Source organism: Jaculus jaculus, chromosome 2 (genome assembly GCF_020740685.1).
Source record: "Jaculus jaculus isolate mJacJac1 chromosome 2, mJacJac1.mat.Y.cur, whole genome shotgun sequence".
Lineage (NCBI taxonomy): Eukaryota > Metazoa > Chordata > Mammalia > Rodentia > Dipodidae > Jaculus > Jaculus jaculus.
In genome coordinates this window covers 172,596,104-172,614,679 of record NC_059103.1, presented here as the reverse complement: position 1 = coordinate 172,614,679, position 18,576 = coordinate 172,596,104, and the positions used below count along the sequence as shown (strand labels likewise).

The 18,576-nt window shown below is 43.4% G+C and overlaps 1 protein-coding gene across 6 annotated transcripts in view; it reads left to right on the top strand.

The window, feature by feature from the left end:
* Ncald (neurocalcin delta) overlaps positions 1-18,576 on the top strand; it is a 538,037-nt gene that overhangs the window by 435,030 nt on the left and 84,431 nt on the right. The window lies entirely within an intron of this gene.

Genomic DNA, 18,576 nt, shown 5'->3' with positions numbered 1-18,576 from the left:
CTAATAAATAAATAAAAATAGTTTTAAAAGAATAAGTAGCCAGGCGTGGTGGCACAAGCCTTTAATCCCAGCACTCAGGAGGCAGAGGTAGGAGGATTGCCATGAGTTCAAGGCCACCCTGAGACTCCATAGTGAATTCCAGGTCAGCCTGGGCTAGAGTGAGACCCTACCTCGAAAAACCAAAAAAAAAAAAAAAGAATAAGTAAATAGTTTAAGCATGCTTCCCAGTGCCATATAAGTTTAGAAAGGATCCTGATCCTTAGAGGTTTGGTCCAAAGTACTGGCTCTTTATTCACTATGCAATGTTGCTCTTCAAGTTGGAATGTGGTACATTTTCCCTACAAGTAATGCTATATGCTGTGACAGATCATAGTTTCCAAAAAATAAACATAAACTCATTCTCACCTCCACAAGCTGTTATGGAATATTGTCAGACTTCATCAAGAGGTGGAGCTGGAGGGTTAAAGGGATTGCTTAGCGGTTAAGGTGCTTGTCTGCAAAGCCAAAGGACCCAGGTTCGATTCCCCAATACCCATGTAAAGCCAGATGCACAAAGTGGCACATGCATCTGGAGTTTGTTTGCAGCAGCTGGGGGCCCTGGCACACCCATTCTCTCTATCTGCTTCTCTTCTATCTTTCTCTGCTTGAAAATAAATAGATAAAAGTCTTTTAAAAAGAGGAGGAGTCTACTGCCCTACCCTTTGAACCCAAATGGCTTTGAGATTTGGCCCAAATAATAGAGTAAAACTGAAGTGACATGACTTTTGAGGCTAGATCATAAAAGAAAAAAAATACAATTTTCTTTTCTCTCCGACTGTATTTGTTTCATGCCTGATATTAATGCTTGGAACCCAGGCACCTTGTATGAAGGAGCCCAGGTCATACGGACAGGCCACATGTAGGTGTTTCTGCCACTCACTGCAGCTATGGCTCAGCCACCATCCAGCATCAAATGCCAAACGTGTGAATGAGGGAGTCTGCAGATGATTCCAGACCTCAGCCATGGGGTCTCTTTTACCCCTACTGATGCCAGGTGGACCCCAATAGTGATGCTTGCTGAGCTCTTCCCCCAGAGCTGTTGTTTCAAGCCCATAAGCTTTGATCTAATTTCTTAGGTCAACAGAATAACTACAACATAGGAGGTCATTAGATCTGTTATTATGCTGGCACGGAGAACTAAACTTCAGGCACATTTACATTAAATCGGCCTTTTTGCTTTCATTTAAATACCTAAACTAACCTAATCTAACCTAAAATAGTTTCTGATAAAAGAAATGATATATATATATATATATATATATATATATATATATATATACACACACACATGGCAATTACCAATCAAATTATGAGTGAATTTAGAAGCGCATCTGGCTTGTAAATTTGATACAGTGCCCTTTTTAAGTGGTGTCGCTGGTTCTAGAAGGTTTGGGCTTCATAGATGCTAAGCTGAATGGCCTACCGCCTGCTCTCTGGGCCCTCCCTGCAAGACGTCTGTGTAGATGGCAGTGTTTATGCTCATTTCCTGTTTTCCCTCCTCCTCCACCTTTCTCTCCCTCCCCCACACCTTTTCCATCAAATCTGCCAACTAGTGGGGCAACTGCTGGGCATTCTCTTGTGGCGTCAGTGCTTCGGGACCTGTTCTCTGCTGTAACACTGAAGTGAGGGCATTTGCTAGGCCAGGTAACATTGAGCTCTCTCAATGTTCTTGTTCCTCCTAATGAAGCTGCCAACATGGCAAATATCCTCTGTCTTATGCACAAACACAGCATTTGGAATCCTTGATAATATCCTTTTGGGGCTGGAGAGATGGCTTAGCGGTTAAGCGCTTGCCTGTGAAGCCTAAGGACCCCGGTTCGAGGCTCGGTTCCCCAGGATCCACATTAGCCAGATGCACAAGGGGATGCACATGTCTGGAGTTCGTTCACAGTGGCTGGAGGCCCTGGCGCGCCCATCCTCTCTCTCTCTCTCTCTCTCTCTCTCTCTCTCTCTCTCTCTCTCTCTCTCTCTCTCGCCCTCTTTCTGTCTGTAGCTCTCAAATAAATAAATAAAAATAAACCAAAAAAAAAGTTGCAAAGATGTTCCAGTAAACCAAATACCACTGGAGTGTATAAATATATGAGTACCTAAACAGGTATGTGTGCATGCGTGTATATTATATGTGTGTGGTTAGAGAGGCTAGGAAACATATACAACTGAGAACAGAGCTATGCCTCTGGTCCCATGGTGCCTGGTGCTGTGCTGAGCAACGTGCTCCTTAAGTTCCCAAGCACTGAGATGACTTTGGAGAGGAAGGGGGCCTTTGATCTTAATGGGAAATGTTTTGGATGATAGGAAAGGATCACCACCAGTCTCGAATCAAGGAAATGGTTGGGAAAAGAAAAAAGAATGTAATCTATAGGGATGAGGAGTTCATGGAAAATCTTGAATTGATCAATTTCTGCTGGATTGGATCTGAAATGGCAACAGGAAGCTAATGGAAAGGTCAGAAGCAGATCAATGGGATAGTGGTGTATGTGTCCATAGTGTTATAATAGTTCAGTGATCTCTTTCCTCTTGCTTCAGCCTGAATAAGTGCCAAGTAAAATGTTTCAGTTTTCTCTATTTTGTGCATACAAATTCCTCTTTTAAACTTAAAAATAGTGAATTTTCTTTTGCCCTCAATGCTGTGACAGTACAAAGTAGTCTTTCTAAAATTTAAGTGGCTGATATTTATAGGTGGAGCAGTATACCATCATAGTTTTATCAGTACCGTGCCCTAACCAATGGCGCTAACAGGTCAGATTTATTTATACTTCTTTTTAATATTTTTTGTTCATTTTTTAAAATTACTTATTTGAGAGTGACAGAGAGAGGGGGAGAGAAAGAGACAGATTCTCTCTCTGAGAATGGGCACACCAGGGATTCCAGCCACTGCAAACGAACTCCAGACACGTGCGCCCCCTTGTGCATCTGGCTAATGTGGGTCCTGGGGAATCGAGCCTCGAACTGGGGTCCTTAAGCTTCACAGGCAAGTGCTTAACTGCTAAGCCATCTCTCCAGCCCCAGATTTATTTATACTTTTAAATATGGAAACTATTATTAAAGCCATAGCCATATACAACCCAAAACCACATGAGTAATTGAAGCTTTATTAACAGTTTGCATAAAACTATAATGATTATATAATTCTAATTGAGATTCATGATGAGACCCCTAGGACCATTGATCTAAAAAAAAAAAAAATCTTTTAATCAAGTCCCCAAGGAGAAACTAAACGACTCAGTGAAGTTTTAGTGGGAAGTCTTTATAGCCTTCATACTACCTGAAGTCCTGAGTATTGGCTGTCAATCTTTACGTTTGACAACTATCAGAAGACGCTATTCTTGAGGAAAGCACTGCAACTCATGCCTGCAAGAGAGTATGTCTGATTTGAATGTGTAGTGGAAAGCTTAATAGAAGATGGGTTCCTGGGCTGGAGAGACTACTTTGTGGTTAAGGCATTTGCCTGCAAAGCGTAAAGACCCAGGTTCAGTTCCCCAGAACCCACATAAGCCAGATACACAAGATGGCACACGTGTCTGGAGTATGTTTGCAGAGGCTGGAGGTCCTGGTACACTCATTCTTTTTCTTTCTCCCTCTCTCTTTCTCTTGAAAGAATGGGCATGCCAAGGCCTCTAGCCACTGCAAACATACTCCAGACGTATGTGCTACCATGTACCTCTGGCTTATGTGGGTACTGGGGAATCAAACCTGGGTCCTTAGGTTTCACAGGCAAGCAAACTGCTAAGCCAGCTTTCCACCCAGCAATCCTTTTTTTTTTTTAATACTCTCTCAACTAACTTTCTAATTACCTAAATGTTTTCCCTTAAATTATTTATTTATTTGAGAGTGACAGACAGAGAAAGACAGATAGAGGGAGAGAGAGAATGGGCGCGCCAGGGCTTCCAGCCTCTGCAAACGAACTCCAGACGCGTGCGCCCCCTTGTGCATCTGGCTAACGTGGGACCTGGGGAACCGAGCCTCGAACCGGGGTCCTTAGGCTTCACAGGCAAGCGCTTAACCGCTAAGCCATCTCTCCAGCCCATAATTACCTAAATGTTTTTAAGCAGTTAAAGACAGCCAATTCCTTGGGATCTGCTAACGAGTGAATATTAGGCCTTTCGCTTTGGAGACGTCACTGGACCATGTTGCTGGTAGTGGTGGAAATTTAGAAATGCCCTCTCCTGAGGCCATGGTCCTCTCTTGCTCCTTCTTGGCTCCTGGCTGCTCGGGTGAGCGTGGCCTGGGAACCTTGGTGAGCCTGGAATCGTCTTACCACCCCAACTGCCAGTGGCAAGGACAATAGTGACACTCTTGAGGACGGGCATTCTCTTTACACAGAACTCAAATAAAAATTTAGATGGAAATCATAGTTGAATTTTTTTTTAATTCTACGTGTGTGTGTGTGTGTGTGTGTGTGTGTGTGTGTGTGTGTGTAGGCACACATGCCACTGCATGTATGTGAATCTCAGAGGACAGCTTCAAGGTGTCTGTCCTTCACCTTCTTTGAGACAGGGACTCTTGGTGCTGCAAAGGAACTGCCAGGCTGCAAAGAAATGTCCGGCTTGCCGGCCCGGGCACCTCAGCTTCTGCTGGCTCTACCTCCCAGAATCATAGATGGATGTTGAGATCACAGAGCACTGCTTTGCATCTGGTTTTATGGGGGTGTTGGGGAATTGAACCCAAGCCAAGTAGATTAGTCACAAGCAACCACTTCTCCAGCCTCAGAAGTCATGGTTTGCAATGAAAGTAGTTTTTCTGGTGAATTCAGAAGATGTTTAACAAATTAGAAAGCACTAAAGAAAGAAAGCTCTGGTCCAAAACTATGGTGTTTTTATTCCCCAAAATGCTGGTCAGCTTGCAGTTTTCAAAGGCTCATCAACTACTGTTCAGATAAGGGACTCTTTTTTTCTCTGAGCCTCCCTGCGGTCTATAAATGTATGGCCAAGAGATTGTTAGCTGCTCTGACAGCATCCAATAAGGAATATAAGTCAAAATAAGCACAAACTTAGTTATGCCATTATTTGGCTTAAAATGCTGGTGCTGTAAAATAATTGAGTATCACATCACTTCGTGCCTGGAGTTAAGATTAGTAGGGATCTTTTCTTTTTACTGTGGTATTAAGGATGTTCACTTTGTTACCCACTTTTCATCTCCAGAACTTCCCCTCTTCCCAAGCTGAGGCTGGACATCCATTAAACTAATTCACCATTCACCCCTCCCACCAATCCCTGGAGACTACCATTTTTACTGTTTTTAAACAGGAATGTTTTCAGGGAGTTTCAAGTAAAACTACCATTTCTTGTTGTCTTATGTAAGCCTTTCCGATTAATATAAGATTCCTTTAAAAAGTCCTGAAGTAAGCCGGGCGTGGTGGCGCACGCCTTTAATCCCAGCACTCGGGAGGCAGAGGTAGGAGGATCGCCATGAGTTCGAGGCCACCCTGAGACTACATAGTTAATTCAGGTCAGCCTGGGCTAGAGTGAGACCCTACCTCGAAAAACAAAAAAAATGTCCTGAAGTAGTTGGAATTTTTTTCGGTTTATATAAGTGGGCAAACTTCATGCAAGGTTCCATGACACACAGTGTCGGACATATAACAGTGTGTGTATGTTCTTGGTGGAAAAGAAGGAGAGGATGGCGTGACATCAGTTAGCACAGTTTCTTTTTTCTTATTTTTTATTTTAATTTATTTATTAGAGATACACAGAGAGAGAATAGATGTGTCAGGCCCTCTAGCCACTGCAAAAGAACTCAAATGCATGTGCCACCTTGTGCATCTGGCTTACGTGGGACCTGGAGAATTGAACCTGGGTCTTTAGGCTTCGAAGGGAAGCGCCTTAACCACTAAGCCATCTCTCTAGTCCCAGTCAGTACGATTTCTATGTAATCACTCAGCTAATCATCCTGCTGACCCAAAGGAAAGTGTGTGCACATGGAAGATTGTTAGCTTTAATGTGATGCTCACATCTTTTATTAGTCTTTGATTAATATTTATTTTAAGTAACAAGGGTACAATCAATGCTTGTTTTAGAACATCTGGGAAATATAAAGAATATAAAGAAGAAAAGAAATATCAATTTTAACTAATATTCTGTTGCCCCAAAACAACCAATATTAAAACATTTTATATGATTTTACTTCAATTTAAAAAAAAAAAGAACTTGAGCAGGAGAGATGGTGTAGCGGTTAAGCGCTTGCCTGTGAAGCCTAAGGACCCCGGTTCGAGGCTCGGTTCCCCAGGTCCCACATTAGCCAGATGCACAAGGGGGCGCACGCGTCTGGAGTTCGTTTGCATAGGCTTGAAGCCCTGGCGCGCCCATTCTCTCTCTCTCCCTCTACCTGTCTTTCTCTCTGTGTCTGTCACTCTCAAACAAAAATAAAATAAAATAAAATAAAAATAAAAATAAAAATAAAAATTTTAAAAAAAGGAACTTCCAAATGAAACTGAGGGATTGAAGTTCAGATAACTGCTCCTTTGAAATAAGAGCTACTGATTTCTAATTAAATCAAATTACTAATTAAAAGTTAAAATCAATCAACCATTAAGAAATTAGTGATTCACTTTTTCTATTAGAAAAATGAATTGTTTCTTAGTGACCACAGGCTTATATTTCAGTTAGCAAGCCTTAGTTCACCTTCTTTTTTTCTAGTAAAGGACATGGATAATCAAACATAAATACCCCGGAAACAAAACAAAACCTAATTCTACCTGCAGGGCTGTTCTCCTGGAGAAAGTGAGATTTAAAAAAAAAAAAAAAAAAAAAAAGGTCTGGGCTGGAGAGATGGCTCAGCAGTTAGGGCACTTGCCTTCAGAGCTGAACAACTCCAGTCCCCATGTAAAGCCAGATGCACAGAGTGGTACACGCATCTGGAGTTCCTTTGCAGTGGCTGGAGGCCCTGGCACATCCATTCTCTCTGTCTTTCTCCTCTGTCTCTCTCTCTGTGCTTGCAAATAAATGGATAAAAGCATATTTAAAAAATGAAATCTGTGGGTTGGAGAGATAGGGCTTGGCGGTTAAGCGCTTGCCTGTCAAGCCTAAGGACCCCTCCCCAGGACCCATGTTAGCCAGATGCACAGGGGTGCACGTGTCTGGAGTTCCTTTGCAGTGGCTAGAGGCCCAGGTGTGCCCATTCTCTATCTATCTATCTGCCTCTTTCTCTCTCTGTCCGTCGCTCTCAAATAAATTAAAAAAAAAAAAATGAAATCTGTAAGGAACACAGTCCCCAAAGCCACAAATCACTCTCGGAAAGAACAGCAAAGCATTCAGCAGAGAAATGGTCACTGGCCCTCCTCCCCAACAACAGGCTAGAATTCAGAGGCCACAGAGGATACGGCGACATGCCTAGACCCTCCCTTCACCATGGAGGATGAGTTTCTATTGATTCAGACACCAGTGTTTATGTATTCCATTGGTTGCTCATGTATCCACTGGATTGTCCTGTGTTTCCTATTTAGATAAGATTGCCCTTCAGGTAGCCAGAGCATCGTTTCCTCTCCCATGGTTAATTATTTGCTCATGAGAAACTGAAGATCCACTTAGATAACAAGTATAGAATATTTGGAAAATTCAAAAGAATATAAAGAAAAAAAATGTCACCCATGACATCTCATGGTCTCAAGATATTAAAAACTTCTATATTTAATTTTTCATTACTGGAAGAAAAACTTGGGAATTAAACTGAGGATTCAAATTTTTGGCTCAAATCTCATTTGTTTTTAATATTTTATTTTTTTATTTTTACTTGTTTATTTGAGAGAGAGAAAGAGGCAAAGATACAGAAAGAGAAAGAGAGAGAATGGGTGCGCCAGGGCCTCCGCCTCTCTAAACGAACTCCAGATGCATGAGCCACCTTGTGCATCTGGCTTACATGGGTCTTGGGGAATCAAACCTGGGTCCTTTGGCTTTGCAGGCAAGCACCTTAACTGCTAAGCCAACCCTCCAGCCCATCAAAATCTCAGGTTTTATTGTTGTTTTGTGTTTTTTTTTTTTAGTTTTTCGAGGTAGGGTTTTACTCTGGTCCAGGCTGACCTGGAATTCACTATGTAGTCTCAGGGTGGCCTCGAACTCACTGCCTTCCTTCTAAAGGCGTGTGCCACCATGCCCTGCTGGCCTTGTTTCTTTTATCTTCCAGCAACCTGGTCATTCTTCCTCTGCCCTGTGAGCTTTTAGGCTTGTCTCATAACTCATAAACATAAATTCTAGGGTCATAAGTTTCACCAGGAAGTAGCCAGATATGTCTTTTCTTCTTCTTCTTCTTCTCCTTGTTGTTGTTGTTGTTCTTCTTCTTCTTCCTCCTCCTCCTCCTCCTCCTCTTCTTTTTCTTCTTCCTCCTCCTCATCTTTCTTCTTCTTCCTCTTCTTCCTCTTCCTCCTCCTCCTCCTCTTCTTCTTCTTCTTCTTCTTCTTCTTCATTATTCTACTTAAATCCCAAGGACTCAAGGTTGATCCAGTTCAGGAAAGCATTCCCTTCTTCACTGGCGCGTTCATGGCCGTCTTCTCCTCATGGGTCTTAGTGTGGGACATGTTGACCCTTTTGACCCCTCCTCTATGTTCCTAACTTTTCTCTCGTATTTTCTATCATAATTTTCACCTACACCCAGAAGTTTTCTCCAGTTTGGGTCTTTTGGGAGGTAGGTTCATTTTTGTGTCATATGAGGCGTATGACACCTTCTGTCCCATGGGGCTGCTTGTCCTTTCCATTGTGGCTTCAAACACTCCCAATGCTGCTAGGTCGTAAGATCAATATAGATCACCTGTGCAAAGCTAACAGTGTGAGAGGGTGGATCATATGAGCCAATTCCAATATCAGACATCTAATACCAGCCTCGGCCAAGCACTGTCTCAGCCTTCAGGGATTCCCCCAGGCTCCATCCCTAGTCCTCAGCTCCATGTAAGACAGTGTAACACACCTTCTGCTTATCACACTAAGTGTGCCATTCCACAGTTCCCAGTCTCCATTACAGCAGAAGCTCCCTAGAGGTAAACATGGTGCCTCCTTTTACATTTGCAGCCTCAGTGCACTCCTCAGGGACTGGCATGAGATGTGTAATACAGATTAGCAAAGGGAGTGAACGAATGAAGAACAGAGAGAGCTTGATGTTAACCTTGGAAACAGGTGTATTGCATTTCCTAGCCACTGGCCTCTTATTTTTTTATTTATTTGTTTCACAGACAGAGAGAAGGGGGAGACAGAGAGAGAGAGAATGAGAATGGGCATGCCAGGGCCTCTAGCCACTGCAAATGAACTCCAGAGGCATGTGCCACCTTGTGCATCTGGCTTACGTGGGACCTGGAGAGTCGAACCTGGGTCCTTAAAGCTTCTCAGGCAAGGGCCTTAACCACTAAACCATCTCTCCAGCCCAATTGGCCTCTTTTGTAAGTCAGGTGAAGCTCTAGGAAAGGTGTTTCACCCAGAGAGACAATAAGGTGAAGGCTCGGGGGTAAACTGGAAAGTGATGCGGGGCTGGGGGATTGATGGAAGTTGCTTACAGAGGGTTGTAATGATGTTTTCATCCACACAAGACCTCTCTAACCTCTGCTAGGTCCTGTTGTGCAGAAGGGCAGTCTGATCACAGGGCTCTGTAATTGTGACCAGTCGGGGAGTACAAGTCTCAATAAAGATGTTCTATTTGCCCAGAAATGCTGGTGTTTCTATTCCGTAGGTGTCAGAAGAGGTTTCTTTATGGTTCTATAAAATCATGATTTGGTCTACGCCAGCCTTCTTGGCAAAGGCACACTAAAAGGGCCGCATGCATTTCTATTAAGTAGCATTCATTGGTCACAGGAACACTTCAGAACCCCAGATAGCTTGGACTGCAACTCTGAAGAAGTGTTCTCTGGCTTCTGCTGCCTGCTGGGAGTTTGTAAGGTGAGCCTGCCCCTCACTTCCTGCTGGTGTAGGGCTCTACCGCTCACAGAACTGCTTCCTTTCCTTTCTCGATGTTTCGGTTTGATCACCACCTACAGGTCCTCCCAGAGGTTGGAGAACTTTACCTACAATTTCCAGCAACTTCTTTAAAAAAAAAAAAAAAATCAGTACTGGAGAAGTGGCTTAGCAGTTAAGGCACGTGCCTATGAAACTTAAGGACCCAGGTGCGATTCCCCAGAACCCACATAAGTCAGATGCACAAGGTGACACACGTTTCTAGAATTCGTTTGCAGTGGCCAAAGGATCTGGTGCGCCCATTCTCTCTGTGTCTATCTACTTCTTTCCCTCTCTCTCAAATAAACCAATAATATTTCAATTTTTTTAAATTTACCAGTCATTGGAACTAGGCACTCAAGTCTTGCTCAGTGAAAATTAACCTGTTAATTTTGATATGTGGTATGCTGTCCACAAAGTAGATGTTTGACAAATATTTACAAAAGGGGTTTTAAAAAAATGACAGAGGGATTAGGGAGATGGATCAGCAGTTAAAGGTGCTTTCTTGCAAAGCTTGACTGTCCAGGTTCAATTTCCCCAGCCACTCACATACAGTCAAATAGACATTTGTTTGCAGTGGCAAGTGACCCTGTTGTACTTACACACACACACACACACACACACACTTAAATAAATAAATAAATTAGTTAATTAATTAATTTTTAAATGTAGCAAGAATTAAAGAAGAAATTGGGTTTGCTGGTTTGCCTTTCCTGGAGTTAAGAGGTAAGGAGCACATTTGCTGACAATTATCCAAGTAAGTGCAGGCCATTGCTTTTGATCATAGGTCATTTAGTCTTCCCTTCTTAACCATTTTCAGTCCCACTGTATCCTGCACAGCCATCTGTCAGCTTTAAGGGTACTTCATTCCAGGATACAGAAGATCACAAAACATGTCTCAGTAGGATCCTTTCATTTGTCCACAACTTGGGATTGTCTAGGGAATATGACATACCCAGGTGTCTTACTTCTCACCTGCTAAGTCAGAGACCCTCCAAGGTCACATCCATCAAATCCTACTTCTCAGCATCAAGTTAGTTTTGTTTTTATAAAATGAATGTGGGTCCTGCAGAGAGCTAGATGGCTTGCCATTAAGGTGCTTGCCTGCGAACCCTAAAGACCCATGTTTGATTCTCCAGATACAACGTAAGCCATAAGCCGGATGCACAATGGTGAGGCAAGCGCAAGGTCACACATGCCCACTAGGTGGCGCAAGCGCCTGGAGCTCTATTCAGTCGCTGAGGCCCTGGGACACCAATTGTCTCTGTGTCTCTCTCATGCACTCTCTCTAAAATAAAATAAATAAATACAAAATAAAATGGATGTAGGTGATCCATTAGCAGTGTGGGAATAGATGCGTGACGCTATGAAACAGAATATTCCCAGTTGTGTGACTCAGAAGCTACCTGGCAAGCATCCATGCAGCGCCAGGCTAGCCTAACAAGAAAATGACGTCTGGAAATGCTAAGAGTCTAAAGTCCCTGTGATGCAGTCTCAGAAGCCCTTGCAGTCGTCAGGGTTGAAGTCACAAGGAGAGAAGGATGGCCTTAGGGTGTTGCTGGCAATGATGCGAAAGTCCTCGAATTGCTGCTCTCAGCTGGATCTGAGCTTCTGGGTCAGTGGGGAGGAACACCCTTTCGGCTGGAATCTTCCCAGGAGCCCTTGAGGAGATGTATGTTGTCTACTGACAAGCTCCTCTGGAGCCTGGAACCCGAGTCATAGTGACATGGTTGGGAGATGCAGATTCCTGAGTTGAATTCAGAATTTTAAAATAAGAATCCAGAGCTGGAGAGATGGCTTAGCAGTTAAGGTGCTTGCCTGCAAAGCCTAGGGCCCCATGTTCAACTCTCCAGATGCCATGTAACCCAAATGCACAAAGGTGAAGCAAGCTCAAGGTTGCACATGCCCACTAGATAGCACAAGTGTCCGGAGTTCGATTGCAGTGGCTGAGGCCCTTGTGTGCCAATTTTCTCTCTCTGTCTGTGTCTCTTTCTAAAATAATTTTTTTAATTAAATTTTTCAAAAGTCAGAATCTATAGCGAGAAAGTGTGGGGTTTGCCTATGTTAGGCCTCAAGGCCTAATGTAGTCTTGCCTTGAGGGGATAGTAAATTTTCAAGTAATAACTGTGACTCAACTCAACGTGATAGACCACTGGCATCTTGTTAAACACTGTTGTGGGCATGTGACCACTGGTCCCAAGGAGGCCACTGCCAGGAGGAAGTTACCAGTTCAGGTTCCTGCAACTAGAAATCAGTGCTGACCAAGTTCACTGTTCTCAACAGAACCAGTACAGCTCCTTGTGCCCAGGGTTTCATTCAGCTTGTAGCAGATACACAGGGGTCACTACTGAGTGATTCTTATTCAAATGAGATCGCTCGTTGTGGGATACCTGGGGGGGTGTAGGATGGAGAAAATGTCAGACTGATCCACCACAGGTAGATTTGCTCAAATCAAGGTGCCTAGTGTTTCTACCCCTAACTCACCTCAAATTTCCCTATCTCTTGTAAGATGCGATATGACTGGCATGGGCTGAAAATTGTCCCTTATATAATCCTTTGTAACATTCTGGCAAAAGGGGCTTTGGTTTTCTCATCTAGTGGTGGAAGATTAATATTAACCTACCTCATAGGTGAGTAATGAGAAATGACTAACTCCAATGGCCATGGGGTATTGCTTAGGCACTGTGAAAATGCTGCTATTTAACGTGTAACACATGAGTTAGAGTTATGGTAAGAATTTTTAAAATGAAATCACATTTCCCCACTGGCAAACCCAGTCATTTCAGAGTGACTTCTTTATTTTAGATTGATTTTCTTTTTCTCCTCAAGGGTAGTAAGTTAAGAAATTCAGTAGAAAAAGTTCTTGTTTCAAAGCCTTGTAACATGAAAGTATACTTCGTTCAATTATTTCCTTCATTGTAGATCCCTGCTTCTTAAATTTGGGGTACCTTTTCAAGGAATGGTTGGTCAACAAGATGGCATTAGCTTTCAGAGAATGCACCAAAGGGACTTCAAGATATTGCATGTTTTCTTTTGTGATGTAGTCCCAAATTGTTTTCTAGAGGAAAGGTGTTAGTAAGAAAAAAAAAATAGAGTAGAAAACACCTACATGAAATGAGTGAGTTTATGCTACATGATTAATAACATACTACTCTATTTATCATCCCTACTCATAATTACTGGGGATTTCTTGGCAATATTTAAGAGGTAAATTTCTCACATCTTTGTACTTGTTTTAGCAGCATTTTCACTTTGCCTACACAATACCCCATGACCATCAAAATTAGTCATTTATTGTCACCCACCTTGGAGTTAAACTGATCTCTTCTTATTAGATGAGAAAACCGAAGCCCAGGGGCATTGACTTTGGCCCGGGAGTACAGATCTGCGATACCTCAACCCCTTCTCTCTTCTGAGGCAGCACGTGGGTCACCTTTCATCACCCTCAGTGGGACATACATAGACCCAACATTTAGGAAATATATTCAGTTTATATCACTGGGCTTATGTTTCGGAAAGGAATATTCAATGTTAGTCTCCAGTAAGAATCGCATGGAGGGCTGGGCAGATGACTCAGCAGTTACAGGCTCTTGCTGATAAAACCTTTCAGCCTGGCTGCACCCATGTAACGCTGTATGCAAAGTGGCACATGCATGTGTGATCCCAACACGCCAAGAACAATGGGAGGCAGAGCCAACAGAATCCGAAGCTTACAGAACAGCTAGGCTGACGTGCTTACGAAGACTGGCCATTGGTTAGCAGCAGCAAGAGGTCAAGTTATCCTCTGACCTCCCCATGCTTGCCATGGCACATATGTCAATACACACACACACACACACACACACACACACACACACACACAGAGACACAGAGGGCTAGAGGGATGGCACTTGCCTACAGAGCCTGGTGACCTGGTTTCAGCTCCCCAGTACCCACATAAAGCCGGATGCAGTGGCACATCTCTCTCTCTCTCCTCTTACAAATAAATGTTTTAAAATATTTTTGTTTATTTTTATTTATTTATTTGAGTGCAACAGACAGAGAGAGAAAGAGGGAGAGAGAGAGAAAGAAAATGGACATGCCAGGGCCTCCAGCCACTGCAAACAAACTCCAGACGCGTGCGCCCCCTTGTGCATCTGGCTAACATGGGTCCTGGGGAACCGAGCCTTGAACTGGGGTCCTTAAGCCTCACAGGCAAGCGCTTATCCACTAAGCCATCTCTCCAGCCCACAAATAAATTTTTAAACAACTTTCTAAGTCACTAGGGAGCTTTTTGTAAAATGCTATTGCTATGGTCTCGCTGCAGAGATTTGGATTCATCTAGTCTAGGGTAAGGCCGTGCATGAATTTGTCTTTAAACTTAGGTTTTCTAGGTGATGCTAGTGTGTAACAGGGAGAGCAAAGGATGGCGATCCGGTGAAAGCAAGCAGAGGCTCCTGGGATACTCAAGTTCCAACCCCAAGGCAACAGTCCCCCCCACCCCATGGCTGCCCCCCATCCTGCTGTCTACAGCCCCTGCCTTCTAGAAACTTGCGCAGCTAGCTTGAGTTAACTCATTGTTGTAACAGGGAGGGAACGCCAGCACTGAGTACAGGTGAATGGCGCTGGCTTAGGGATAAAGAGAGAAGAACCACCCATTTTATTTATTTGAGAGAGAGAAAGAGGCACAGAGAAAGAAAGAAAGAGAGAGAGAGAATGGGCATGCCAGGGCCTTCAGCCACTGTAAATGAACTCCAGACACATGCGCCCCCTTGTGCATTTGGATTATATAGGTCCTGGGAAATTGAACCTGGGTCTTTAGTCTTCACAGACAAGGGCCTTAACTGCTAAGCCATCTCTCCAGCCCAGAGCTGGTAGATTTTGAAGTGGTATTCATTTACTGGTGGGCCCTTTAAACTCAGACTGCCTTGGTTCCAGTCCCAGGTCTAGCACTTAAACTCTGTGACCTTGGGGAAGTTATCACAGGTAGAGCATCCCCTGATGTGAAAACTTAAAATGTGAAATGCTCCAAATCCAAATCTTTTGACCACCCATAAGACACAGTGGAAAACTCTACATTATGAAACTTGCTTTCATGCACAAAAGTACTCAAAGTATTGTACAAAATTATCTGTGCCCTAAGTATATACAAGGTATATGTGAAGCATAAGTGAATACTGTTTAGACTTGGATTTTATTCCCAAGAGGTCGCATTATGTATAGGAGAACCTTTCAAAATCTGAAAAACAAAATCCAAAATCCATTAACACTTTGATCCCAAATATTTTGGATAAGGGATACTCATCTATACTTCTCAAATAACCACTTCTCTTATTTTGGAAAATAGATATAAAAATTTCAGTAACTTCTTAGTCTCTGAAGACTTTTATATCTACAGATAGATGCCCACCATTACCTCTTTTCCGGGTCACTGAATCACCATGAAATGTCCATTATTAAAGGCAGGGTGACTTTCACAGGGAAATATAAAGGTGGTGAGCCTCATGTTGAGTCAAAGACATGAGGCGACATGGGGAAATGTGAGAAGAGCTCTCACTGGACTGAGAACTAACTATAGGGTAGATGGGTGAGATCAGAGGTCAGCAAACACCCTGGACCCAAGAATGAGAACAGGGGTCAGGAGAAGCAATGGGCATGTGATAAGGGTTCAGTCAAGGAGTACGGAAGGCAACAGAAACTACAGGGCCAAGTTCCAAGAAGGCCAGGCTCAGAAACCAGACAAGGCGCCCAGGGAAGCAGGGAGAGGACTCGGAGCAGCATGCTAGAGTGACAACAGCGTGTCTTTGTTTTCTGTCTCCTTTGAAAGCTTCTTGAGCCAAGGCAGTCCTGCAAAGGAATGTCTCAATAAGCTGTTCTGACAAGTGTGTGCTGCTTAGAAAAGACTATTCCTCCATCAGAATCCTCCATTTTTTTTTTTTATTTGAGAGTGACAGACAGAGAGAGAAAGAGGCAGAGAGAGAGAGAGAGAGAGAGAGAGAGAGAAGAGTGGGTGCGCCAGGGCTTCTGGCCACTGCAAACGAACTCCAGACGCGTGCGCCCCCTTGTGCATCTGGCTAACGTGGGTCCTGGGGAATCAAGCTTTGAACCAGGGTCCTTAGGTTCATAGGCAAGCACTTAACCGCTAAGCCATCTCTCCAGCCCAGAATCCTCTTTAACACCAGGGCCTGCTCACTTGCTCACTCGCTCTCTCTCTCTTTCTCTCTCCCTCCTCCCCCCTTCCTGTTTCTTTCTAATAAGTAAATAAATAAAATATAAAAGGGTTGAAGAAGCCGGGCGTGGTGGCACACACCTTTAATCCCAGCCCTCGGGAGGCAGAGGTAGGAGGATCACCATGAGTTTGAGGACACCCTGAGACTACATAGTGAATTCCAGGTCAGTCTGGGCTAGAGTGAAACCCTACCTCAAAAAACTAAAACATAAAAATTTAAACAGAGTTGGAGAGGTGGCTTGGCTGTTAAGGCACTTGCTTGCAAAGTCTAAGGACCCAGGTTCAATTTCCCAGCACCCATGTAAGCCAGATGCACCAGGTGGCAACATGTCTGGAATTCATTTGTAGTGGCTGGAGGCCCTGCATGCCCATTGTCTCTCTCTCTCCCTCTCTCTCTCTCTCTCTCTCATAAACAAACAAACATTGACTTGTTAGCACTTCTCACACGGGTTCCACAGCAGGGTTTTACTGTGGGACGCTACAAGTTAAACACATTTATTTGCTGGGCGAATGAAATTTGGAATGGTTAACTAAGGCTTTTTTTTTTTTTCTTTGCATTTAATTATTGTAAACCTTTATGAGGAAGAGACAGTGAAATGTGTTTCTCACCTTGAACATGGAATGCTTTCTTTTTGGAATTGGAATCCTGAGGCTTCATGGTTCTTTCACCATTCAATGTGTGGAGCTTCCACCAGGGGCTTTCTTCAAGGGCTGTGGAAGTTTCAGTGGACCACGGTCTCATTTCTGGACATCAACCCTTAAGTAGAGACAAAAGGTGAAACCTTAGATAGAAGGAGCCTACCATTCTCCCCCGTCTAATTCATGTTCTCCCTGGCACAGAGTAGCGAATCAAATAATATCTATTTATAGAATACCTAGTGCATGAATGGGGTGAGGTCATCCATGCTGCACCCCAATTACTATCATCGATAGATAGCATCTTGGGGACTATTTGGGTTGTGTACCCAGTTGATCCGCACATGTTGGTGAGGAGTGTTTCCATGAGTTATTATGTAAGGAACTCAGAAAAGGGAGGCAGGAGCTGTCCTAACTTGATGACTTGATTTTCTCATCTATCCAAAATGACCTCATCATGACCCTTGTTCGTCTCATTTCAAAACAGTTACGGAAATCAGTTGCCAAATTAAACTCTCTCCAAATCACAAATGTAATCCTGATGGTTCCTTTAGGAATTAAACTCAGATGTTGACAATGCTGCTAGCCCTGTTTGTATCTGCTGCGAAACACTGTGGAAATCTAGGCACATAGCAGTCGGGGCTGCTCCTAATGTACATTTTCACAGCCACAGGCTTTGCAAATTTCGACAGAACAAGAATGGGCTATTTCTTTGCCTGTTTTATAATGGCTAATGTCTATTTTAAGCAAGTTCCCAAATAAGTAAAGCCTTTATTTCCATGCTTCGTTGCTTCTGTTTCCTAGGGTGGATGCATTCCTGTGGGAAATTTTACCTCCTCTCCCCAGCCGTGTGCTTGGTCATCAGGCAGTACCATGATGCTCGAATGCCAAAACCATGCAGGGCATCCAGGTGTCCAGCTGTGGTGGCACACACTTGCCACGCCAGCACACAAGAGGATCATGAATTCAAGTATAGCCCAGAAACACACACACACACCATGAACCTGTGCAGCAGATTATATGAGACATAGTCTTAAATGAACCACTGCCATGTGTGGGAGCTGAATCTTGTCACTGTTCGTGGATTTCATCCATCTGCACCTGCCCTGTAGCAGTTTATTTTTGTTGTTTGGAGGGTGACTGTAGACATTTAAAAAGCAAGCAATTTTTGGTGGCGAGGGATTAAGACTCAGCGTCAAAACTGCAGTGGCAGGAAAGGAGCTGATTTGTCCAAACTGTGCCTTACATGTTATGTTTGATTGGAGGAGTTAAATGAAAGTCCTATGGTTATGTCTAATAATGTCTAAAACCCCAGTGACTATATTTTTCTTAAGTTGGTGTTATAATACAATTCTGAAGATTTTGTGTATTTTTAAAAACCATTTACAGAAACACTCTTCATCCAGCAAGAGGATTAGACCACAGTTTTAGATGAAACAAATCAGTGTTGAAAAATTATTTGAGCCAGGCGTGGTAGTGCACACCTTTAATCCCAGCCCTCGGGAGGCAGAGGTAGAAGGATCGCCATGAGTTCGAGGCCACCCTGAATCTACATAGTGAATTCCAGGTCAGCCTGAGCTAGAATGAGACCCTACCTCGAAAAAAAAAAAAAATTATTTGAAATCATGGCCTTTTGGGAACTCGGGTCTCTGGCTGTCTCTTCCCTGTGCCTTGAGAGAGAAACGAGCCTTGGAAGTTCGCGCTGTTTGCCAAGTGTGTCAAGAGTCCTGGTTGTCCCCGAAGACAGCTGGCACACCCAGACAAAGTCATTTGCTCTGACTTATT